General features: G+C 35.5%; 1 pseudogene; it reads left to right on the forward strand.

Annotated features, from left to right (window-relative positions):
• Positions 1-11,446: 11,446 nt before the first annotated feature.
• On the forward strand, positions 11,447-11,680 carry LOC115898581 (annotated as a pseudogene).
• Positions 11,681-21,535: the final 9,855 nt, after the last annotated feature.

Consider the following 21,535-nt stretch of genomic DNA (forward strand, 5'->3'; position numbering starts at 1 on the left):
AAGGAAAATGACTGAGGCAAGTAGCAATTGTTTTAAGAGATTAATTTGCCAAAGTTAAGGATGCACTCCTGAAAGACAAATCTATGCCTTTCTACTAAGATGATTTTGATGGCTTCAATATTTAAAGAGGAAAGGGTGAGATATTGAGAAACACACAATTTTCATGTTAGAGAGGGGTAAGGGAAAATATTCTTGCCTTTGTCTGGATCAGCAAATCTGCATTTTTACATAAGATAAAGTATACAATAGGGCAGAGGAAATAATCAGATATGCATTTTTCCCAAGTGGATAGAGGATGACTTTGAATTCTGTCCTATTTCCCCACACCTGTGAGGATAAGCTATAAGTTTACATTGCCATGGTAAATGTTAACAGCATCGTTTTGGGGTAAAGATCTTGGAGCCCACCAGAAATTTCCTTGTGGAAAAAATGTGAGGGAGGTACATAGCTTTTCATCTTTGTAGCCATCTTATTTAGGAACCAAAATGGGAGGCAGGTTTGCATGACCCAGTTCCCAGCTTGACTTTTCCCATTGGCTCAATGAGTTTGGGGTCACAAGATTTATTTTCGTTTAGCAGTTCCTTTTTTATTTGTTTTTTTCTTGCTTTATTATCTAAGTTTATTTGTCTCCTCTCCCATATTTTGAAAAGTGTACATTTTTATGAGGAAAAAATCTTCCAGAGATTTTCAATTAAAGTTATAAAAAACATTCTTTATGTTATGTTCTCTATTTAGGAAAGCCAAGAAGAAAATAGTGCCTTCTGAGTCTTCCTCTCTAAATATAATTCACTTTATATTCAAATTCAGTCTTTTAATTCATTTTGAATTTTTGAAAATACAGATCTATGATTATATGGTTTCAATGATCATTCTCAAATTTCCTTATAAGTGACTTCCCTATTTATGTGTTCCTAATTTCAATTAATTTGCTTGGAATACATGTGCAAGCAATTTTCAAGTAAGAACAAATAAATTATCTGTTTTCTAAGTTCCAGACTATTAGAGAAAGTCTTTCTATTTCCTATTACCTATGTACATTCAAAGTAATGTGGGAATAAAATTACTGGTTTTCAATTTCTTTCCCTCAAAACTGAATATTTTGCTTCATTATCCTTTCATTATCCTTTAAAGCTTCATGTAAAAGAGTAGAATTTTAAGAACAGACAATTTTTTTAGGTAGCTATTTTCTCTCTGGTTATTTCTATAGTTTTGTCTTTATCCTGTTATTTCAAAATTTTTGCCAAGATTTTTCTACATGTGGGTTTTTTTTCTGATTTATCTTGAAACATGGTAAGTTTTTTTTTCATCTAAATACTGAGGCTTTAAATTCACCTAATGTTCCCTCAATTATATATTTGATTATTGTTTTTGCTCAAATTATTCAGTATTTTTCTAAAATAGTGATTAGATTGCAGTTTAATTCATTGTCTTTCATATCTAATGTTCTCTGTCATCTTGTTTCATATCTTTATTCTCCTTATTCTCTTAATGTTTATTGAGAGAATGTCTCAACTTTGTCTATTCTTCTATTGCAGTACCTTTTACTGACTCTAGGTTAGATTTTTAAAATTTTGTCAAATGCATTTTTAGTTTTCCTGTAATTCCTGCTTTGTAATCTAGTTCTCTGTCTTGGAATCTAGTTCATTCATCTCTGCTTTTATTCAATGTTATCGTGGTTTTTATCTGTTCATTTATTCTGTATAACTTCTGGATCTTGCTTCATATGAAAAAAAATACATTGATATCTTTTTTTCTTTTTAATCTTCAGGGTCATCTTACCTTAACTTTCTCCTGGAGGGTTTTTAAAATTTGTTTGTTTTGTTTTTTCTTGTCCCTGTGTTTATCAACAGAAAGACTGATTAGAATGTACCTTATTTAAATTTGTCTACTTGGTGTTGGTTAAATCCCCTTCTAAGATGCACAGCTGAACAACAGAATGAAATGCATATATCTGGGTATAGTTCTAAGATTAATATCAAGAATTCATCTATTACAATTCTCCTAAACTTAAAGGATATATCCTACTCAACATTCCTGATTTTCTGGCATTCAGAACAGAGGGAGAACGTAAAATATTTCAGTTCCCAGTATGCACTGCTACCATAACTTTTTTTCTTTTTCAGCCCCACTACCATACTTTGTTACACGTTCACAAAGCAATCTATTGTTATTTTCTGAGAAACACGATTTTTGACTTGATACAGGGATGTATCTATATGGATGCAGGGAATAGAAAAAAATGCCCTCTGGCTGCCACAGTATGTGGCATTTATGCAATATAGTGACAGTTTCCTGGTTTTCTGGTGGGTACCAAGTTTCTACTTCTGAATCAGAGTTAGATAATGTGGAAAAACAATGAATCTTTCTACTTACTCATATTTAGAAAAAGCTCCCCTGTATAATGCTGGTACATTATCAATTTTGCTTTTCAATCTACTTCAATTTATATTTAGCTATATACAAGTTCTTTCCAGATACTAGTAATCCATTCTAGATTTTAGATCTAGTGTACACTAAATACTTCCTGAAATTATCCACTTTATTCTAACTCCACCCCATTCTGAAGTATCATCTCTTCCCTAGATTTCCATAGTAGCCTCCTGACTGGTACACCTCCATCCATTCTGGTCTGCTAGCTATTCAATCTCCAATCGCCATATAAAGCTGGAAGACATTTGATTTTAAAAAGAAGTCTGATCTGCCACTGCCCAACTTTACCTGTCTTAAAATACTTCTGACTGCTCTTTAGACAAAAACAAAATTCTTAACGTGTCCTATAAATCCTTGCAAGGTCTGGTCGTATTATCTTTTCGTTCTCATCTCATAGTACACTCTCATTTACTTTCTGTGATTTAGCCACAAGGTGTGTCTTTCAGATCCTTTAATGTGTGATGCTCCCATCCTCCACAGGATCTATACATATTTCATTGCTTTTGTCTGAAATGCTCATTTACTTAATTTGTCCAGTTCATTCATTGAGAACCTATTGTGATTATGAAAACAGAAAAGTTAAGGCCTTGTCCCAGTATTGTTGGGGAGATAGAAATGTCAAAAAATAATTAAAATTTAATATGATAAATATACAGCATAAAACATCTACAGATATAACTCAGGGAAGAAAGGATCATAAATTCCATCTGAAAAGAGCGTTCTGGGAAGGCTTTAAGGACATGCAAATTTCACTTATAGTTTGGAGGTGTAAGTCATTAATACGCTGACTCTGCTGCAGATATAAATATAAACTCTGGGAAATATACACAAAATATCCACTTAAGAGCTCTGGAGAATGAATAAAAAGCAGGCAAATTGAAGAGAGGAGTCAAAATTTGGATGAAGTGACAGACTTCAGTGAGTCTCCTATTTTTGTAGTTTTTGCATAAGCTGGTTTTAGTCACGGCACAGCTGAAACTCTGATAGAAAGCCTGAAAATTTTGCTGCCAAATTAAGCAGGGAATCAGTCTTGAAGAAATCATGACAATCAGGGAGTTAAGGGGAAAACCTGAAAGAAAAAAACACAGAGAAATACACACACACACACACACACACACACACACACACACACACACACACACACACCAGGCAGATTTTAAATAACTTTCAACCAAAGAATTAAAGAAGTGAGCAGAGAATGGAGCTGTTGTCTACTGCAGGCAAAACAAAGTTTACAGTTGGAATGTAATCAAGTTAATTGCCTGCCAAAACAAAATCATCAACACTCTTCATATGGATATGACAGAATCCAAAGTCTCCACAACATAACATTGTTCATGTCTTAAATACAAACCAAAATTACTTGACATATGAGGGATCAGGAAAACATCACCCATTCCTAAGGGAAAATGCAATCAAACAGAGGCCAACCCAGATGTTAGAATCAACAGTCAAAAACTTCAAAGTAAGTAATCATTATAGCAGTAATTTTCAAAGTATAAACTGGGATCCTTTTAGTGAATTTACAAATTCAAAATATTTTTCATAAAAATATTGTCTCACAAGAGTACACTGAAATTTCCCAGAGGTTCTACAATGTGTAATGACACCATTGCTCTAATATCATAATAAATATTCTTACATTTAAAAATCAGTTTTAACTTGCAATATGATAAATTTTGATATGTGTAATTTATATAAGCAAAGGTGTTTCTAAAATTTTCAATAATTTTTAAGAAGTGTTTCTATTATTATAATGCTCAATGAGGTAAATGGAAATTTGCTCACAATGAGTAAAAAAAACAAGAAAGCTCAGCAGAAAAATAAATAATATAAAAATTAACTATAGAAATTTTATAACTGAAAAGTATAATATTTGAATTTAATGAAAGATAACCTGATAAAGAGTAAGGAAAATTTCACCCATTTTGGGGGGAAAATACAATCAAGCAGAAGTCAAGCAGAATGAAGCAGAATGGAGATCACGAAGCAAAAAGTTGGTAAAATTGAAGATAATTCAATAGAAATTACCCAATCACAAAAATATATAGGAAAAGTTATAGAGAAAAAAATAAACAGAGTCTCATGGACTTTAGGTAATATCAAATGTCTAACATATGAGGTAATTTGAGTCCAGGAAGGAAAGGAGAGGGGGAAGGCATTCAAAATTCTCCGGGAAATTATTTTTCAATCTAAAAATCTATAGTCAGCCAAACTAAGACAAAAAGTATAATAAAGGAGTATTCAATTATGCATTGAAACAACATTTACCTCCCATGCACCATTTCTTAGAAAGCTTGTGGAGGGTGTGCTCATGGAAAATGACAAAATAAACTAAGGCAAAAGAAAATGTAAAATGGAGGGTATAAGGAGAAAGATAAAGAAATCTCTATAATTAAAATTGTTCAGTAAGCCTAGAGAGCAAATAGTCCAGATTGGAGTAGGAAAATGGAGGGATCTAGATGCAAGTACCCTCAGAAAACAAATACCAAAGCACATTTTAAAAAGCAGAAATTCATAATCTGATAGTGTTGATTCCGAAAAAAACTATACTGGGATGCTCTTGGAAGATGAGTGAAAAATAACAATAGATGCAAGGGAAACTAAGCACGTGGAAAAAGGAGGCCACTTTCAATCCCAGGAAAATAATGAGCCAAATATAAACAACAAGAAGAAAAAGTTGCATGCAAAGAAATATAATCATTGTACACTCCTCAGTTCAGCTGTGAATAGCATTTACATGACTATTAAGCCAATAAATAATTGTGTGATAACTGTATTTGGAAGATGGAGGAAGGTGAACTCATAGCAGGGTCGTGTCAGTTAACAAGACATCATCGATAAGGTCTAACGTGTGTTAAGTATAAGCACATTTTTTAAAATATGGAGTTACATGCCAGAAAAAATACCTTCAACTGTTGAAGGAGATTATCTCTGAGGACTTAGGGAGGGATAAGAAAGGGACAGCTATTTTTTTGTAAGAAATGTACTAATTTTTATAGTTTTGTTTGATAGTTAACTATTACTCTAATAAAAGTAAAAATTAAATTTAAAAGCTTGAATAGGAAAAAAAATTCCTGAAACAGAACTTGAAATCTATAGTTTAAATGAACAAACCACATCTAGGGAAAAACTAATAAAATACAATCCATATAAAGACATACCTTGATGAACTTACAAAATTTTAAGTGTAAAGATGGAATTTTTAATGGATATAATGTAGGTCATTTTAGCGATGGATACCTTAAAAACCTTGAGTTGACCACCATGCATGTAACAAAATTGCACTTGTGCTCCACAAATGTATATAAATAAAAAATAAAGACATAAAAAATGACAATTAGAAAAGACCAATAGCTATGAAGTGGAGAAGAGGAGGAAATATGGTAATCAGGAACAGGCCAAAAAGGTGGTTGCCAAAACTGAGCCCAAATGCAGCTTTCAATTCCTAAGGAGACAAAGCAAAAGTTAAATATACTGTGTTATGTAGTTCTTATGATCTGATAAAAATACATAAATTGAGCCAAAAAAACAGACTTCTTTGTAATGTAAAACTCAAATGAATAAATCTTGTTAATTTTTATAAACAGAACATCTGTACCCCACAAGACACAGTGAATAAAACATGGAATTTGGTGTTAGCACAACCAGGCTAAAATTCTAGCAATATCGTATACTTTGGGCCATTTTAAGCCTGAGTTTCTTGTTTGTAATAATCAGGATAATAGTATCTCTCTTATAGGATATTTTCTGAGCATTATGTAAGATAATATAGGTAAACTCTTACCACAGTGTCTTCCCCATATTAATTATTCAGTGAATGTTGGAGTTTATGTGTATGGGGGCCTTTTAAATGGAGGCTTTACTAAACACACAAATTTTTTTTCATATGGTCATTTGTCATATCAATTCTCAGTAAAAGTCAAGGATATGATAGTAACATATATTTCTGTGAGGAAATTTCAAAGAAAGCTGAAGCTCACTGTCACATAGCCTAAATGTAGTAGAGTCTGGAGTAAAACTCAAGTGTCCTGATTTCCAGTTCATGCTTCTTTCACCATGCCTTATCTTGCTGCTTGAAAATATCAGAACTTAACTAGATGTTGGCAATTACATTGCCTGCAATGGTTTTCTCTAGCCCATCCATTAGGTTTGGCTGATTCCTAATTGTGCAGCAAGCAAAGGGGATGTTATAATTGTTTATTATTGTAACAGTATTGAGATCTGAGTAGGGAAGAAATTTTTACTTGCTTTACACAGCCATTTTATTAGCTGTTTTCCTCTCTGCAGGCCTGTGTCTGCCACATGTTACACTGTTTTCTTTTCTGTTACTTAAACTGTCCCCAAAGCCTGCAATTCGATGCTGCTTTAACTACCCCCCAACAGGCAGAGTGTCAGGAGGGCACTGGTCTGGCATGTGCCTTCCCTTTTAAACATATGTTTGTCAAACTGTCGTTTAACCTTTAAGACCATTAATTTGTTAGCAGATTTTCAACAGGCCTTATAAGGGCATAACATCCCTGATGAGCCAAAGCATTTCAAGAGAGATTACCAATTTAAGGACCATTCCACCTGGAGCCACCAGTGCCTGAGAAATTTGGGTTCTTATTTCAGGTGGCTGGAATGTGTGTGTGCAGAAAACAGACTTCTATGCAACACTCAAAAGTCTAATAGCCAAGAGCCATTTGTATGTAGATAGCAGCTATAATCGGATGTTTATTCAAGACAACTCAAGTAGTTAGGCATGCCATTTATTATTTGGTGGACCCAAAGGAAGGTTTTAATGTGGAGAATTAGAAAATTGGAAGAGAATAATGTTTGGAAGTAGAATTTCATGGAATGAACAGCATTAGGCAGCACAGCTTAATTAAAACTCATGCCTGACTCACAACTTGAGTTTCAGTGCAGTCTTTTTTCAGTTAACAGCATGAAGAGTAGGACAATATGAAATGGTAAACAAAGGGCCTAAATTTTCTAAAGTAAAACTTACAGTGAATAGGAATTTGGGTACTGGAGAGATTTGTAGGAAGGAGTTCTATTCCAGTTTAGATCTTCTTTTGGCAAGCTATTCAGTTCATTTATTATACATTTTAGGTAGGTTTATATCCTGGCATTTTGCCAAGCAATTTAAGGTAGCTTACAGGTTAAAACATAAAACAAAGTAAAACATTTAAGGGAGAAACAAAGCAGAACTGTCTACAGTAATGCTTCTCAAAAATGAGCGTCCAACCTGAATAATCTAAAGAGCATGTTAAAACACAAATTGAATGCCCACCCCCAGAGTATCTATTTCAGTATGTTTGGGGTGAGGCATGGGATTCTGATTTCTTACAAGCTCTCAGTTGATTTTGATGCTACTGGTCCAAGCACCACACTTTGAGAAGCAATGCTCTACAGAAAACAGAAGAGATGTTGCCTAGGCCCTTGAGATTACTCAGTTACTACAACTTGACCCCCATTTGGAAGGAAATTAATATTTACCAAGCATCTCTTTTGGGCCAGCATTGTGTTAGATACTTGATGCATGTCTTTTTATTTACTTTAATTTAGTGTTACGATTCCAGAAAGCTAGGTAAAAAAAATATATATATATAAAAATGTATTGGATTCAGTCATTTTAAATTTCTGGTAAGGAGACAGTTTATGTTCCTCTGTGGAGACAAAAACGATTTTTTTAAACCAGCACCAAATGTTCCCTTGGAAGAAAGGACCTACCCAAAGCAGAATCATGGAAATGAACAAGTTAGTCATTGTTATAACCCCGTCTCCCAGTTTTACATCTCCTACCCCATATATTTTCCCACTCTATGTCTTTTCCTTAGAAAGTCTTACTCCCAAAGATCTATCAACTACTCTATAATAAGATATCAGTTGATACATTTTGCCAATAACATTCAATGGGTACCTACTTTTTACCACCTCAATGTTAAGATAATACTGAGATGGCTATAAAGATAACTAAAATAAGCCTGATTTTTGAGGAAGAAATAAATGTAGGAAGAAGAAACTTTTGAATGGGTCATGTGAATCAAAAAAGAAATCGATCTTGCTAAAGGAGGGAAACGTATTACATTTGTTTATGGAAATGAAAGGAATTTAGCTAGTAAATTTAGAAAAGTATGCAAGTTAATGAGAACTTATGGAAAAACAAAACTGAGAAGGATCCAGGAGATCTGTGGGATAATTTCCATTCTTCTGAACAAAATCATGAGAGAAGACAATAATGCAGTGGGATTTGGGTCAGAGTGAAAGTTTCAGTAATGGCTGAATGGATCTGGAACCATTCCTGAATACTCTGATAATAAGACTCCCCTTATGATTATGGTCATAAAGTTAAAAAACACATGCACATGAACTTAATAGTAATTAGGCATGGTGACAAATTTGACTGAGCTGACTTCATCTTGGGGGAAGGTATGGTAAGAAATGTTAGAGGAGTATGTGTCATAGACAAAAGATGAGGTCATTAGGGAAATGCAGTTTGGTTACATATGAATGAGTCAAATTGAGCCCACACTATTGAGATCTTAAAGGTATGGTGCTTACCAGTTGTTTCTCTCACTGACCTTGGTCAAATTTAATGTACGTTATAAATCATGTGCTTACATATTATTGCTTGGAAAGAACCTTGAATTAGGACATACCAGAGGCTCATTGTCTTGCTGATTTGTAGAAGCTATTTTGGGAATGCAGAAACTTGAGTAGCTGGTTCTCTCTGATATTTATTTGCCAGGAGGATTGGCCTTACCCAGATGGAATAGTAGAAAATAACAAGGAACCTGAGTTCTTTGAAGAACCTGAGTATCCCCAGATCCCAGGGATATTTCCATTTTAATGAAGAAATTGGAAACACTGACAGATTTTCTGAGACCCCTCAAATGAATCTCTAATGGTGGTATCTCAGACACAACAGACACATGTGTGGTTCATTTGAATTTATACAAGAGCGTAAGAGGCTAAATTTCTACTTCTTCTTAGACTCTTTTTTCCTCCTGGTCTTGCCTTTATTTTTCTTTTTGTGTCATTGGTTTCTTTATTACCTGTCCCTCTCACTAGTTTGTAAACTTCACGAAGGTAGGCACCATGTGTATCCCAGATGCCTATCATTTTGCCTGGCTTACAGTAGGTTTTCAACAAATATTGGAAGAATGCATGAATTCAGAAATAGAAAAACAGAAAAAAAGCATTCTGAATTCCTCACTATTGGCTATGAGCCTTGTCTTTGAGATCTGGCACCCATTTTGTTTAGTCTGGATATGGTTAAGTTTTTTTTAAAAAAGTACTACCTGAGGTCAAAGGAAGTTAGAAGTCTAGTCAATGTACTCATAGGCTAAGCTGTAAATTTTGCAAAATTTATTTACTTTCAGAAAGCAACACCCAGAACAGTTAGAATAAGCAATGTGTATTTTGATTTGTATCTTCTACTTTTCCACTTCTGCTTCTTCCTTTTCCTTTTTAATGCACATGTGCCTCACAGCCTCAGACTCCCTAGTTGGAAATTGTTACAATCAGTCACATTTCAGAGCCAAATCTCCTATGGTGTATTTGAAATCATGACTATCCATCCAGGCCCCAACTGGATCTTGCTTGTTGATTGGGTTGAAGAAGTTTCTTAAAGTGAAAGGACCATCGTTTGAGGTACTCTATCTCCATTTTTTTTTTTTTTTTTTTGGCTTTTAGTGGCTGCAGTACTGCAAATGGTTTCAACAGTAATCTTCAGAGCATTAGACAACTAGAATCCATTACAACTTTGTAGACTTTGGTTTTGGCATATTCACCAGTAATTTTAATTGAATCGACATTGTCTTTGTCTGTTTTTCCTTAGGGTGGCTAGATGTCTCCCATTAAACCCAGTTTCCTTGCCTCTAAGCACCTTATTTTGATAGTGTTATAAAGTAGTTTAGCTCAGCACAGGGCATTTGGTTTGTGGACACATTAATGTAATTAGTTCATGGGATAAACAGCAGCAAGAATACCATATGAAATGAGACGTTCTCTCTTAGTCACTCCTGCATCACTGGCACGTACAAGAGGGTTTAGCCCTTGACAGACACTCAAAAACAAAACAAAAGAAAACAAAAACACACCTATTGACTAAAAAAATGAATCTTCCAAGGTAATGTTTCTAAATGTGAACATTTTTAAAATACTGACAATAATATGCCCAAAGCAACACTTAATAAATGAAAGACCAAATAATTTATATCTAAATTTAAATCAAGGTGCCCAGAGAACAGTGTCAGAAACATATGTATATCAATAGCTGTGCCCCAATCAATTGCTTTATGCTTCATGAAAAGAGATTATGTATAAACAGAAAAGATCTATGTTTGTAAGAAATTTAGGAAGGGTTACATCCAAAAAGGGACAATTTTCCAATGTCTCTCAAGACCTTTCCAAAGTGGAGAGTGACCTCACCAGCTGACCTAAGTATTCAATTCCCCTTCATAGATTTATCTGCATGATGGAAGGGGTATATGTTGTTTTTCTAATGGAGCATATGAATTATTCAACGAGTCAAATAACGTCATCCAGCACACCAGTACTGCTTTGATTTTGGGCTTAATGGTCACTCTCCAGGTTATAATTTGGTTCATTCATTCATTCATTCATTCATTCATTCATTCAATGAATATGTACTGATATTGTACAAATACGCACTACGCTGGGCATATTCTAAGATTTTGGGTGTTCTAGGGATACAACATTCAACAAGACAATCAACATCTCTGCCCTAGTGGAGCATACATTACAGCAAAAGAATACAAAATATAAAAATTAAACAAGAAAAAGTTAGATAATGATAACTGCTATGATGACAATAAAACCAAGTAATGTAATAGACAATCACTGGATAAGGGGATGGGAGGAGATCATTAGGGAGATGAATACAGACCTCTTTGAGGATATAGTATTTGGGTTGAGGTTCAAATGATAAGAAGAAGCAAGACATGTTAAGATATTAATAAAGAATATTTATTCCGTTCCAAGGCATCTGTGAGCCGGTGGAGTATACGCCATGAGCAAAGCTCACCCTCCCGAGTTGAAAAAATTTATGGACAAGAAGTTATCATTGAAATTAAATGGTGGCAGACATGTCCAAGGAATATTACAGGGATTTGATCCCTTTATGAACCTTGTGATAGATGAATGTGTGGAGATGGTGACTAGTGGGCAACAGAACAATATTGGAATGGTGGTAATACGAGGAAATAGTATCATCATTTTAGAAGCCTTGGAACGAGTATAAATAATGGCTCTTCAGCAGAGAAACCCATGTCCTCTCTCCATAGGGCCTGTTTTACTATGATGTAAAAATTAGGTCATATACATTTTCATATTAGACTTTTTGTTAAATAAACTTTTGTAATAGTCAAATAAATAAATAAATAAATAAAGAATATTTGAGGAATAGGGGACAGCAGATGCAAAGAACCTAAGGTAGGAAAGAACTTTATATATGAGAGGAACAGAGCAAGGTCAGTCTGGTTGAAGAGTGTTGGACATGTGGGAGGCATTGTATGATATGAGGTATGAGAGGTCAACAAGAGCTAGATCTTCTTGAGCCTTGTGGGTATGCAGTTTGGATTTTATTCTACCTATAATAGAAAGGCATTGGAAGGCTTTAAGTGGGGTTGATTATTTATACTGCTGTGTAGAGACTGCAGTTAGTTGAGAGCAAAAGTGGAAGTTTTCAATAATCTAGGAAAGAGATGGTGATGGCTTAGACTAGTGAGGTAGCAGTGGAAGTAAGAAGTGGTTGCAGTCTGCTTATATTTTAAATATATAGCAGCAACAGAATTTGGTGATGGGATTGGATGTAGATATAAGGCAAGAAGAGCAATCAAGATTGACTCTCAGATTTTTGCCCAGTGTGACTAAGTGAACTACATTCAATCTCAAGAAGGAGATTAGTGGATGAGTAGGTTTGTGTGTGTATGTGTGCACATACAGATTGGATTAAGGATTTTTGCTTTAACTTTCTACAGAGTAAACAATGTGTATATTACCTAAGTAGTTTGTGGGTAACTTATGTGATTTCTATTCTCTATTTTCTTATCTGTAAAATATGTATAATGATTGTACACATCTTAAAAGGCTGTTGTGAGTATTAGATGAGAAAATGCACTTAAATGTTTTTACTCAGTGTCTGGAATGAGTAATCCCTAAATAAACGGAAGCTATTATTATGGTTGTATATGCTATATACATGTGATCACTGTCATTATTTCATAGTTTTCAAAGCTTTCCTACAGCTACTATTTCATTTGACTTTCATTATATCCTTATGATGACAATAACAAAGATTACAAACATAACTTGGCCATGTTCAGCCAGGTACTAAGTGGCAGAACCATGAACGTATTATTGTATATGGTTGTAAATTAATAAGTTCCATTTTGGTAGTACACCTTATGAATTTGATTGGATTTTTTAGTACTCTTTATTCTGGTCTACCTTACAAACAATGAATCAAACATATTAATGAACAGCCTAGTGACTGTTTGAATGTCTATTTGACTTTCATCTGTCATCACTATATTATTTTGCCCTAGATATGGCAATTTACTTTCACTCTTACCTCTACTTCTTAATAGACTATTTTTAGTGTAGCCAGATCTAATCCCCTTAATAAGATTTCTTCTTTACTTAGAATCATGTTCTTTATTTAGAATCATGGAATTATAGACAGTGTTTTTTTAAGGTCCAGTGTTTCCAACTACAATTCATGAATTCAACTTAATAATCATGATTAATGGAATTTTTATGGGAGAGAATAAAACAAAATAATATTAAAGTGGCTCTCATGTAAAATGGATAAAGTATTGTATCAGAAAACTTCCATTTAAATCTAGATGCATATATTCATATATAGGCATTCAACTATACTGTAAAATATATTTTCCATCATTCACATGGAAGGGGACAGGGAAGTGCTAGGTAGAGAAGGATGGGGTCCCTGGTAAGGCCTCCACCCTCAGGCCTGTGTTCACAGACCTAAGTGAGAACAGGCACTCCTGTTTTTATGCCCAAATGTTGCATTTTCCAAGATGACTCTGGACCGTCACACCCCCCATCCTGTGCCCATGAATACCAGAGACCCTAATGGGCGTAGACACAAACAGCTGGACATCAATAGGACCAGAAGAGCACAGCGACAGACACCAGCAGACACTGGCAGGTCATTGAGGCGGGATGACACAGAATTCAGTCAGGGGCAGTCAGAAGAGAATCTGGCTGCTGGGCGGCCTTACTCTAGGAGCAGACCACCTTCCCACTCCATTCCCCTTTTAGCTCCCCATCTGTCTCACTGAGAGCTACCTCCACCACTCAATAAAACCTTGCACCCATCCTCCAAGCCCATGTGTGATTCAATTTTTCCAGTTCACTAGGGCAAGGACCTGAGATACAGAAAGCCCTCTGTCCTTGCAATAAGGCAGAGGGTCTAATTAAACTGTTTGACACAAGCTGCCTGCAGACAGCAAAACTAAAAGAGCATAATGTAACACATGCCCACTGGGGCTTCAGGGGCTGTAAACACTCAACTCTAGGTGCTGCTTTGGGGTCAGAGTCCAAAATGCTCCCCACAACCTGCCCCTCTGCATACTCCCCCTAGGGATTTGAGCAGCTGGGCGTCTAAAAAGCGAACCACACCCCTGTTGCATGCCCTGCAACGGGGATGAGGGAACTTCTCAAAAAATTTTTAAAGTCTCTAACATAGCTGAATCTCCACTTTTCAAAACTGCTAACTGACACATAATATTTGTACATGTTTGTGGAGTACAGTGTGATAGTTTGATACTTATATACAACATGCAATAATCAACTCAGGTAATTTGCTTATTTATTACCTCAAACATTTATCGTTTCTTTTTGTTGGAAGCATTCAAAACCCTCTCTTCTAGCTATTTGAATATATAGAATAAATAATTGTTAACTATAGCTACACTATAGTACTGTATGACACTATAACCTACTTATCCTCTCTAGCTCTACTTTTACATCTGTTAATCAACCTCTCTCTAGCCCTCATTCCCCATACCCTTCCCAGCCTGCCTACATGTAACACTACTAAACTATTAGAATACAACATAGAGGAAATACTTCAGGGCATTGATCTGGGCAAAGATTTTATGGATAAGACCTCTTTTATAATAATAAAGAAGCTGAATTTCAGTGAGAGGTAGTCTCTGGCCAAAAGTCACACAACTGACTAGTAGCAATTGAGATTAGGATTTAGATCTGCTGATTTCTTGGCTCTGGAGCATTTTTTTTTTTTAACACCCTGCAATACCCCTCATGTCAGAATTTCTTTTGTATTTTCCTAGTGAAATGATCTCTGCTTACAGCACATTTTAGGGAAAAACACACAAAAATAACCTTCTTTAATGTGATTCATGTTTATTTGGAGTGAGCTTCCATACCATTCTGATTCATTTCAAACCAAAGTTGATAATATATATGCACAAAGGGACTGTTAATTAACAGGCTGAGCATCAAAATAGCCTTCACGCGATGTCCTACGTCGTGTGAAGGACATCTTCAAGGAGAACTACAAACCACTGCTCAACAAAATAAGATACAAACAAATGGAAGAATATTCCATGCTCATGGATAGCAAGAATCAATATCGTGAAAATGGCCATACTGCCCAAGGTAATTTACAGATTCAGTGTTATCCCCATCAAGCAACCACAGACATTCTTCACAGAATTGGGAAAAACGACTTTAAATTTCATATGGAACCAAAAAAGAGCCCGCATTGCCAAGACAATCCTAAGCCAAAAGAACAAAGCTGGAGGCATCACGCTACCTGACTTCAAACTATACTACAAGGCTACAGTAACCAAAACAACATGGTACTGGTACCAAAACAGAGATATAGACCAATGGAACAGAACAGAGCCCTCAGAAATAACACCACACATCTATAACCATCTGATTTTGACAAACCTGACAAAAACAAGAAATGGGGAAAGGATTCCCTATTTAATATATGGTCCTGGGAAAACTGGCTAGCCATAAGTAGAAAGATGAAACTGGATCCCTTCCTTATACCTTATACAAGAATTAACTCAAGGTGGATTAAAAACTTAAATGTAAGACCTAAAACCATAAAAACCCTAGAAGAAAATGTAGGCAATACCATTCAAGACATAGGCATGGGCAAAGACTTCATGACTAAAACACCAAAGCAATGGCAACAAAAGTCAAAATAGACAATTGGGATCTAATTAAGCTAAAGAGCTTCTGCACAGCAAAAGAAATTACCAACAGAGTGAACAGGCAACCTACAGAATGGGAGAAAATTTTTGCAATCTACTCATCTGACAAAGGGCTGATATCCAGAACCTACAAAGAACTCAAACAAATTTACAAGAAAAAAAAAAAAAAACCCATCAAAAAGTGGGCAAAGGATATGAACAGACACTTCTCAAAAGAAGACATGTATGCAGCCAACAGACACATGAAAAAATGCTCATCATCACTGGTCATCAGAGAACTGCAAATCAAAACAACAATGAGATACCACCTCACAGCAGTTAGAATGGCGATCATTAAAAAGTGAGGAAACAACAGATGCTGGAGAGGATGTGGAGAAATAGGAATGCTTTCACACTGTTGGTGGGAGTGTAAATTAGTTCAACCATTGTAGAAAACAGTGTGGCGATTCCTCAGTGATCTAGAACTAGAAATACCATTTGACCCAGCAATCCCATTCCTGGGTATATACCCAAAGGATTATAAATCATGCTGCTATAAAGAAACATGCACACGTGTGTTTATTGCGGCACTATTCACAATAGCAAATACTTGGAATGAACCTTAATGTCCATCGGGGGCCGGGCGCGGTGGCTCAAGCCTGTAATCCCAGCACTTTGGGAGGCCGAGACGGGCGGATCACGAGGTCAGGAGATCGAGACCATCCTGGCTAACACGGTGAAACCCCGTCTCTACTTAAAAATACAAAAAACTAGCCAGGCGACGAGGCGGGCGCCTGTAGTCCCAGCTACTCGGGAGGCTGAGGCAGGAGAATGGTGTAAACCCGGGAGGCGGAGCTTGCAGTGAGCTGAGATCCGGCCACTGCACTCCAGCCTGGGTGGCAGAGCAAGACTCCGTCTCAAAAAAAAAAAAAAAAAAAAAAGTCCATCAATAATAGACTGGATAAAGAAAATGTGGCACGTATACCCCATGGAATACTATGCAACCATGAAAAAGGATGAGTTCATGTTCTTTGCAGGGACATGGATGAAGCTGGAAACCATCATTCTCAGCAAAATATCACAAGGACAGAAAACCAAACACCGCCTGTTCTCACTCATAAGTGAGAGTTGAACTATTAGAACACATGGACACAAGGTGGGGAACATCACACACTGGGGCCTATTGGGGGGTGGGGGGCTGGGGAAGGGATAGCATTAGGCAAAATACCTAATGTAAATGACAAGTTGATGGGTGCAGCAAACCAACATGGCACATATATATCTCTGCAACAAACCTGCACATTGTACACATGTACCCTAGAACTTAAAGTATAATAATAAAAAAAGAATTCTCTTTTACAGTTGTATAAAGTACTTCTATGTAATTATATTAGTCCACCATTGCTGCATAACAAATTACTCCCAAACCTAGAAGCTGAAAACAATAAGCATTTATTATCATCCAATTTCTGTGAGTCAGGAATCTAGGAGCAGCTTAACTGGCTAATTCTGGTTCCTGCTCTTTTAGGAAATTGCAAGATCACTGATGTTACTAGTGTTAGGAGGGCTAATTTCCTTATCATGTTAACTTTTCAATAGAGCTACTTAAAACATTGTTTCATCTTCAAATTAAGTGATACAAGAAAGAGAGAGAAAGCAAGCAAACAAGAGAATGCCCAAAATGAAGTCTTTTATAACCTTTTCTTAGTGGTGACATACTACACCTCTTATTGATAGATGGATCTATATTTTTCCCCCTTGAACCTAGGCAGGTTTGTGACCATTCTATGAATACAATATGGAAAAGTGATGCTGCATGGTTTTTGAGGCTTTCATAAAAGGCAATCAGTTTCTACTTAGCTCGATGAAACACTAGTTGGAACAATGAGAAATTAACTAAATTCAAGTACTTTGAGGCTGACATACTATGGAGAACCAAACCAGGTGTAAAGAGATTGTGCAAGCTCTCTTACAACAAGCAGTTGTAATATTAAAATTTATCTTAGCTCAGGCACAAGATATGTGATTGAAGGAGTCTCTACATTAATTCCAACTTCCAACTGTTGAATTGTCCCTACTTTCAAATTTCCCCACCTGAGTCCCTAAACACTGTGGAGCAGAAAAATGACAATAAGTCATGATTTTTTAGGATCAAAGCAAAGCAGATCTGTGTGTAAAGGGATTAATACCTGGTATAGACTGCAAAAGTGAAACCAGGGTCATCTTTCCTTGAAAAAAAATTAAAATAAATGTGGAAACTCCTTATGTGAAGTTCTGTATTTGGTTTATAAATCAAGACTGCTTCTCTGGGTCAAAGTTACTTAGCTCCTATCTAGGCAAGAGTGGGATATCTCATTTTTATTGATACAATTTCAAACAGCAAATCTTCTGATGGTCTGTGATTTTACAGAACAATGTTCCTTAATGAGGAAGAAAGTAGCATTCACTTGAACAAAGAATTGTTAAGTCATTTTTAAACTGTAGCATGTTATAGGGACAAATATTGTTTTGTTATCTTTACCGCTACATTTATCTACATTTATCTGTGTCTGTTATCCCACCTCAATAGTGAAAGAGTAGATTTTAACTCAAGGTTTTAAAAATTTTCTCAATAGTTATGAGAGACAAGATATTCCAGCCTCTAGTGAGTTAAAGGAGCATGGTAGGAAGAAGCAATTCGTGTCTTAGATGGAGGTGAGGTACTGGTGGTGGAAGCATCAAGTATCAGCCAGGAAGAGCAAGTCTGGTATGAAAGGGCCAGCATAAGGAAACAGGATGTTATAACAGAAGGGGAGGGAAATTTCAAAACTCCACTGGCAGCACAAGACAGATAATCAACACTGCAAGTTAACAAAGAAACAATGGACTTAAACTATACACTAGAAAAAATAGACTTAGATATTTATAGAACATTATTCCCAACAAGTGCAGAATATACATTCTTCTCATCAGTACATGGAACATTCTTCAAAATAGACCATATGATACACCCCAAAACAAGTGTTAATAAATTTAAGAAAATCAAAATCATATCAAGTATCTTCTCAGATCAGAGTGGAATAAAACTGGAAATCAACTCCAAAAGGAATCCTCCAAACCATACAAATACATGGAAATTAAGTAATCTGCTCTTTAATGATGTTTGGGTTAACAATGAAATCAAGATAGAAATTTAAAATTTATTTGAAATGAAGGATAATAGTGAAAAAACTTATCAAAACCTCTGGGATACAGCAAAAGCACTGCCAAGAAGAATGTTCATAGTGTTAAATACTTCAAGGAACTAGAGAAAAAAATAGCAAACTAAACCCACAGCAAGCAGAAGAACAGAAATTAACAAAGATCAGAATATAACTAAATAAAATTAAAACAAAAAATATGCAATAGATAAATAAAACAAAAAAACTGGTCCTTTGAAAGATAAACAACATTGATAGACAATTAGTAAGATTAACTAAAGAAAGAAGAGATAAGATCCAAATAAGCTCAATTAGAAATGAAATGGGAGATGTTACAACTGATAACACAGAAATACAAAAGATTGGCCGGGCGCGGTGGCTCAAGCCTGTAATCCCAGCACTTTGGGAGGCCGAGACGGGCGGATCACGAGGTCAGGAGATCGAGACCATCCTGGCTAACACGGTGAAACCCCGTCTCTACTAAAAAATACAGAAAACTAGCCGGGCGAGGTGGCGGGCGCCTGTAGTCCCAGCTACTCGGGAGGCTGAGGCAGGAGAATGGTGTAAACCCGGGAGGCGGAGCTTGCAGTGAGCTGAGATCCGGCCACTGCACTCCAGCCTGGGCGACAGAGCGAAACTCCGTCTCAAAAAAAAAAAAAAAAAAAAAAAAAAATACAAAAGATCATTCAAGGCTACTATGAACACCTTTATATGCACAAACTAGAAAATCTAGAGGAGACGGATAAACTCCTGGAAAATATAACACTCCTAGATTAAATTAGAAAGAAATTGAAACTCTAAAGAGACCAATAGCAATAAGCCAGATTGAGTCTATAATAGGAAATTGCCAACAAAAAATTCCTGAATTCTATCAGACATTTAAAGAAGAATTGTTACCAATCCTACTGACACAATTCCAGAAGGTAGAGAAAAAGGGAAACTCCCTAAATCATTTTATGAAGCTAGTATCACCCTAATACTAAAGCCAGAAAAGGGCATATCAAAAAAAAAAAAAAAAAAAAAAGTACAGACCAATATGCCTAATGGACATAGATGCAAAAATCTACAGCAATATTCTAGCTAACTGTACCCACATGCATGGCAAAATGATAATACACCATGATCAGCTGTGTTACATACCAGAAATGCAGGGTTGTTTTACCACATATAAGTGAACAAATGTGATACATCACATAACAGAATGCAGAAAAAGAATTTGGTAAAAACCAGCATCCTTTTATAATAAAGACCCTCAACAAAACAGGCATAGTAGTAACTTACCTCAAAGTAATAAAAGCTGTATATGACAAACCCACAGACAATGTCATACTGAATGGGTAAAAGTTGAATGCATTTCCCCTAAGAACTGGAACAGTGCAAGGATGCTCACTTTCACCATTTCTATTCAACATAGTGATAGAAGTCCTAGCCAGAACAATCAGACAAGAGAAAGAAATAAAGGACATCCAAATCTAAAGAGATAAAGTCAAACTCTCTCTGTTCACTGATGATATAATTGTATACCTAGAAAACCCTAAAGTCTCCTCTGAAAAGATCTTAGATCTGATAAACAAAATTAGTAAAGTCTCAGAACACAAAATCAATGTACACAACCAGTAGCATTGCTATACACAATGACCAACCTAAGAATCAAATCAACAACTCAATTCCTCTTACAATAGATGAAAAAAAAAAAAAAAAAAAAAAAAAAAAAAAAAAAAACTTAGGAATATACCTAACCAAGGAGGTGAAAGATTTCTACAAGGAAAACTATAAAACACTGCTGAAATAAATCACAAACAAATGAAAACCCCTTCCATGCTCATGGATGGGTAGAATCAATATTGTGAAAGTGACCATACTTCCCAGAGCAATCTACAGATTCAATGCAATTCTCATTGAAATACCATCATCATTCTTCAAATACCTAGATAAAACAATTCTAAAATTCATATAGAATAAAAAATGAGCCCACATATCCAAAGCAATACTAAGCAAAAAGAACAAATCTGGAAGCATCAAATTACATAATTTCAAATTATACTACAAGGCTATAGTTAACCAAAACAGCATGGTGCTGGTATAAAAATAGGCACATAGGCCAATGGAACAGAATAGAAAACTCAGAAATAAAGCCAGATACTTACAGCCAACTGATCTTTGAAAAAGTAAACAAAAACATAAAGTGGGGAAAGGACACCCTATTCAACAAATGGTTCAGGGATAACTGGCAAGCCACATGTGGAAGAATAAAACTGTATCCTCCTCTCTCACCTTATACAAAAATCAATTCAAGATGGATCAAAGACTTAAATCTAAGACCCTGAAACCATAAAAGTTATAGAAAATAACATCATAAAAACTTTTCTAGACTTTGGCTTAGGCAAATAATTCATGACTAAGACTCTAAAAGCAAATGCAATAAAAACATAAATAAATAAATGGAACCTAATTAAACTAAAAGGCTTCTTCACAGCAAAAGAAATAATCAGCAGAGGAAACAGACAACCCACAGAGTGGGAGAAAATATTTACAAGCTATGCATCCAACAAAAGACTAATATTGAGAATCTATAAGGAACTCAAATCAGCAAGAAAAAAAAAATCCCATCACAAAATGGGCAAAGGACATTAATAGACAGTTGTCAAAACAAGATATAAAAATAGCCAACAAATATATGAAAAAATGCTAAACATTATTAATTATTAAGGAAGTGTAAAT

This window comes from Rhinopithecus roxellana, chromosome 7 (assembly GCF_007565055.1).
Source record: "Rhinopithecus roxellana isolate Shanxi Qingling chromosome 7, ASM756505v1, whole genome shotgun sequence".
Lineage (NCBI taxonomy): Eukaryota > Metazoa > Chordata > Mammalia > Primates > Cercopithecidae > Rhinopithecus > Rhinopithecus roxellana.